At 35.4% G+C, this 6,425-nt stretch overlaps 1 long non-coding RNA gene across 1 annotated transcript; it reads right to left on the bottom strand.

The window, feature by feature from the left end:
* Nucleotides 1-1,771: 1,771 nt before the first annotated feature.
* On the bottom strand, nt 1,772-5,646 carry LOC116561311. The gene is made up of 3 exons (XR_004273389.1): nt 5,630-5,646; nt 4,955-4,959; nt 1,772-1,947 (listed from the first exon to the last, which is right to left on the bottom strand). It is a non-coding gene; the product is annotated as an uncharacterized LOC116561311 (long non-coding RNA).
* Between the last annotated feature and the right edge of the window lie 779 nt (nt 5,647-6,425).

Genomic DNA, 6,425 nt, shown 5'->3' with positions numbered 1-6,425 from the left:
CCACTAACCTGAGATTTTGGGTTAATTATTATCATGCCTGTTTTTTTAAAGTATAGTTGTATATCTATCTATCTATCTAGAGCTATATATATGTATATACTTCTTCAAACATTGCTTCTCCTTCATTCTTTCCATTTTCTTTGGCTGAAGCTCATATTATCAGTACATTAGATCTTATTCCAATCTGTCTTTCTCTTAATTTCCCACAGTTACTAGATCCTTCTCTCTCTGCTGCTTTTGGGTACAATATTTGAGCTAGCTTTCATTTCATTAATATTATCTACAGTTGCTTTAAATTTGCTGTTTAACCTATCCATTGTATTCTTAATTTCAATAGTTATGTCTTTTATTTCTGGAAGGTTGTGTAGTTATTTTTAAAGTAAGTCTAGCTATTTTGTTAATCCTATGTCCCTTGCTCATTTATTTTTTCATTTTATTAAACTTTTCACAGATAATCATTTTATATTCTGTGTCTGATAATTCTGAATCCTTGAGAATCAAAATCAATTTGTTGTTTCTGATGGCTCTCATAATGGCGTGTTTCTGTGTGCATATCATGAGTTTATATATATGAACAATTTTCTACTAAGTCTTTCACTAAGGGGATACACAAGTTATAATAATCAGCCATTCTTAGTTTCCTGGTCCATGTCACAGTTATTAAGTAGTAGAGCTCAGAATTAAATTCAGGTCAGTCTGACTTCAAAAATAAGTTATGCCTTAGGGCCATCTTCTTGAAAACCTCTGTACCATGAGAGCCAAGTGGAGGAAGAAGTGAATGCACAGGCTGAAACGCAAAAGAAGAAAGATGAGGCAGATGTCCAAGTAAACTGCTAGCTGTGCACTTGTGGAGACTGCAGGAAGAGAAACATGGAATGCCACAGGCTGGGGCTGCTGACACAAGTTGGTGGACTGCATGCTACTGTTTAGAGCTTGTCTCAGTGGATCTAGAACTTTCATCACTTTGATCACTGAGGCCACCTCTGAGATGCATGTTGCTCATAATCAAAACTGTCCATGTTGGTCCTTTGCCCTGGAACTGTGACATTCTGGACTACTTCTGTATTCACTTGTGGACAAGTGTAACAATCATACAATAAATCACCTTTTATGCTGCCTTAGCTGAATAATTTTTTTAAACAAAATCTTAACCAGGTGTCCCAAGGGCAAGTTTGCAACCTCCTTATAGGGCCACAGCTGATGTACTCTTGAAAGTGCCACCTCCTGGCTGGAGGCCAACCAACACAAAGGCAGTGCACTAAACAAAAACACAACCAAAGATTCTCACAGAGACCACTTCACTCCCCTCCTACCTCCACCAGAGCAGGTGCTGGCATCCATAGCTGCAAGACCTGAAATTGGATCACATCACAGGACTCTTTGCCAACACTCCAGTACCAGCCTGGAGCCTGGTAGTTCCACTGGGTGGCTAGACCCAAAAGAGAAAAAACAATCATTACAATTTGGCTCTCAGGAAGCTCATTTCTAGGGGAAGCAGAACACCACATCAAGGGAGTACTTCATGGGACAAAAGAATCTAAACAGTGGCTCTGAATCCCAGATCTTCCCTCTAATATAATCTACCCAAATGAGAAGGAACCAGAAAAACAATTCTGGTAATATGACAAAACAAGGTTATTTTTGACACCCTCAAAACATTATACCAGGTCACCAGCAGTGGATCCAAACAAAGATGAAATCTCTGAATTGCCAGAAAAAGAATTCAGAAGGTTGATTATTAAGTTAATTAAGGAGGCACCAGAGAAAGGTAAAGTCCAACTTAAGATAATCAAAAACATGACACAGGATATGAAAAGAAAATTATTCAGTGAAATATATAGTATAAATAAAAACAATCACAACTTCTGGAAATCAAGGACACACTTAAAGAAATGCAAAATGTAATGGAAAGTCTCAGCAGTCAAATTGAACAAGCAGCAGAAAGAACTTCAGACCTGGAAGTTTGAATGAACTCAATCCAAGACAGAGGAAAGAATTTATAAAAATGAACAAAGCCTCCAAGAAGTTTGAGGCTATGTTAAACATCCAACCCTAAAAATAATTGGTGTTCTCCAGGAAGAAGAGAAATCTCAAAGTTCAGAAAACATATTTGAGGGAATAATTAAGGAAAACTTCCCTAGCCTTGCTAGAGATCTAGACATCCAAATGCAAAAAGCTCAAAGAACATCTGGGAAATTCATCACAAACAGATTATCATCACCTAGGCACATAGTTATTGGATAATCTAAAGTCAAGACAAAATAAAGACTCTGAAGAGCTGTGAGGCAAAAGCATCAGGTAACCTATAAAGGAAAATCCATCAGATTAAGAACAGATTTCTCAGCAGAAACCCTACAAACTAGAGGGGATTGGGTACCTATTTTTAGACTCCTTAAACAAAACAATCAGCCAAGAATTTTGTATCCAGTGAAACTTAGCTTCATAAATTAAGGAAAGATACAGTGTTTTCCAAACAAACATGCTGAGAGAATTCACCACTACCAAGCCAGCACTACGAGAACTGCTAAAAGGAGGTCTAAATCTTGAAACAAATCTTTGAACTACATCAAAATATGAGCTCCTTAAAGCATAAATCTCCTAGAACCTATATAACAATAATGCCATGAAAGAAAAAAACAAACTCTGACGTATTCAGGCAACAAATAGCATGATGAATAGAATAGTACTTCACATCTCAATATTAATAGAGAGTGTAAATAGTCTAAGTGCTCCAATTGAAAAGATACAAAATGGCAGAACAGATAAGAATTCACCAGCCAAGTTTCTGCTTTCTTGAAGAGACTTACCTAATACATAAGGACTCACATAAACTTAAGGTAAAGGGGTGGAAAAAGATATCCCTTGCAAATAGACACCAAAAGTAGCAAACAGGAGTAGGTATTCTTATATTAGACAAAACAAACATTAAAGCTACATCAGTTAAAATAGACAAAGAGAAACATATAATGATAAAAAGACTAGTCCAACAGAAAAATATCACAATTCTAAATATATATGTACCTAACACTGGAGCTCCCAAATTTATAAAACAATTACTACCAGACCTAAGAAATGGTATAGACAGCAACACAATAATAATGAACAACTTTAATACTCTACTGACAGCATTAGACAGGTCATCAAGACAGAAAGTCAACAAAGAAACAATGGACCTAAACTATACCCTACAACAAATGCACTTAACAGGTATTTAGAGAACATTCTACCCAACAATTGCAGAATATACATTCTGTTCATCAGTATATGGAACATTCTCCAAGGTGGACAATATGATAGGCCACAAAACAAGTCTCAGTAAATTTAAGAAAATTGAAATTATATCAAGTACTCTCTCATATAACATTGGAAAGAAATTTGAAATCAAGTCCAAAAGGAACCCTCAAAACCATGCAATAGATGGAAATTAAGTAACCTGCTCCTGAATGATCATTGGGTCAACAGTGAAATCAAGATGCAAATTAAAATCTTTTTTTACAGCTAATGATAATGGTGACATAGCCTATCAAAAACTCTAGGATACACCAAAAGCAGTGCTAAGAGAAAAGCTCATAGCAGTAAATGCCTACATCAAAAAGTCTGACAGAGCACAACTAGACAATCTAAGGTCACACCTTACAGAACTGGAGAAACAAGAACAATCCATATCCAAACCCAGAAGCAGGAGAGAAATGACAAAGATCAGAGCAGAACTAAATGAAATTGAAACAAAAAAATTACAAAAGATAAATGAAACCAAAATGTGATTTTTTGAAAAGATAAATAGAATTGGCACACCACTAGTGAGATTAACCAAGAAAATAAGAGAAGATCCAAATAAGCTTAATTAGAAATGGAACAGAAGATATTATTACTGATACCACAAAAATACAAAAGGTTATTCAAGACTGCTATGAACACCTTTATGTGCATAAACTAGAAAACCTAGAGGAGATGGACAAATTCCTGGAAATATACAACCCTCCTAGATTAAACCAGGAAGATATAGAGTCTCTGAACAGGCCAATAACAAGCAGCAAGGTTGAAATGGTAATTTAAAAAAATGCCAACAAAAAAAAGTCCAGGATCAGGTGGATTCACAACTGAATTCTCTCAGACATTCAAAGAAGAATTGGTGCCAATTCTATTGACAATATTCCAAAAGATAAAGAGGAAATCCTTCCTAAATCATTCTATGAAACCAGTATCACCCTTATACCAAAAACCATTCTATGAAGCCAGTATCACCCTAATACCAAAAGAAAGAACTATAGGCCAATATCTCCAATAAAAATAGATGCAAAAATCCTCAACAAAATACTAGTGAACTGAATCTGACAGCATATCAAAAAGATAATCCACCATGATAAAGTGGGTTTCATACCAGGGATGCAGGGATGGTTTAAGACATGTTAATCAATAAGTGTGATACATCACATAAATAGAATTAAAAACAAAAATCACATGATCATCTCAAAAGACACAGAAAAAGCACTGGACAAAATCCAGCATCGCTTTAGGATTAAAACCTTCAGCAAAATCATCATGGAAGGGACATGCCTTAAAGTAATAAAAGCCACCTGTGACAAACCCACAGCCAACATTATACTGAATGGGGAAAAGTTGAAAGCATTCTTCCTGAGAATTGGAACAAGTCAAGGATACCCACTTTCACCACTTCTGTTTAACACAGTATTGGAATTCCTAGCCAGAGCAATCAGACAAGAGAAAGAAATAAAGAGTATCCAAATAAGGAGGAAGTCAAACTGTTGCTGTTTGCTGATTATATGATCGTACCTCTAGAAAATTCTAAAGACTCATCCAAAAAGCTCCTAGAGCTTGTGAATGAATTCAGCAAAGTTTCAGGATACAAAATTAATGTACACAAATCAGTAGCTCTGCTATACACCAACAGCGAACAAGCTGAGAATCAAATAAAGAACTCAGTCCCTTTCACAATAGCTGCAAAAAACAAAAAACAAAACAAAAACAAAAAACTTAGGAATATGCCTAACCAAGGACATGAAAGACCTCTACAAGGAAAACTACGAAATGCTACTGAAAGAAATCACAGACAACACAAGCAAATGGAAACACATCCCATGCTCATGGATCGGTAGAATCAATATTGTAAAAATGACCATACTCCGAAAAGCAATCTACAAATTCAGTGTAGCTCCCATGAAAATACCACCATCATTCTTCACATGACTAGAAAAGACAATCCTAACATTCATACAGATTTTTAAAAAAGAAAAGAAAAAAGTCTGCATAGCCAAAGCAAGACTAAACAAAAAGAACAAATCTGGAGACATTACGTTACTCAGCTTCAAACAATACTATAAGCCCATAGTCACCAACACAGCATAGTACTAGTATAAAAATAGGTACATAGAACAATAGAATAGAATAGAGAACTCAGAAATAAAGTCAAATACTTACAACCAACTGATCTCCAACAAAGCAATCAAAAAACATAAAGTGGGGAAAGGACACTCTATTCAACAAATGGTGCTGGGATAATTGTCTAGCCACATGTAGAAGAATGAAACTGAATCCTCATCTCTCACCTTATACAAAAATCAACTCAAGATGGATCAAAGACTTAAATCTAAGACCTGAAACCATAAACATTCTAGAAGATAACATTGGAAAAACCCTTCTACACATTTGGCTTAGGGAAAGATTTCATGACCAAGAACCCAAAAGCAAATGCAACAAAAACAAATATAAATAGATGGGACTTAATAAAACTAAATAGCTTCTGCACAGCAAAAGAAGAGAGTTGGAGTTACTAGATAACCCACAGAATGGGAGAAAATCTTCACAATCTATATATCCAACAAAGGACGAATATCCAGAATCTACAAGGAACTCAAATCAGCAAGAAAAAACAAATAATCCCATCAAAAAGTGGGCTAAGCACATGAATAGACAATTTTCAAAAGAAGATATACAAATGGCCAATGACCATATGGAAAAATGCTCAATGTCACTAATTATCAGGGAAATGCAAATAAAAACCCCAATGTGATACCACCTCACTCCTGCAAGAATGGCTATAATCAAAAAATTAAAAAAATAGTAGATGTTGGCATGGATGTGGTGAAAAGGAATACTTTTATGCTGTTGGTGGGAATGTAAACTAGTACAACCACTGTGAAAAACAGTGTGGCAATTCCTTAAAGAACGAAAGGTAAATCTACCATTTGATCCAGTAATCCCATTACTAGGTATCTTCCCAGAGGAAAAAAAGTCATTATATGAAAAAGATACTTGCACAGGCATGTTCATAGCAGCACAATTCACAATTGCAAAAATATGGAACCAGCTCAAATGTCCATCAATCGATGAATGGGTAAAGAAAATATGATATATAGATTCCATGGAATATTACTCAGCCATGAAAAGGAATGAAATAATGTCAT

This window comes from Sapajus apella, unplaced genomic scaffold (genome assembly GCF_009761245.1).
Source record: "Sapajus apella isolate SASKATOON/1434 unplaced genomic scaffold, GSC_monkey_1.0 scaffold29, whole genome shotgun sequence".
Lineage (NCBI taxonomy): Eukaryota > Metazoa > Chordata > Mammalia > Primates > Cebidae > Sapajus > Sapajus apella.
This window is presented reverse-complemented; position numbering and strand designations above follow the sequence as displayed.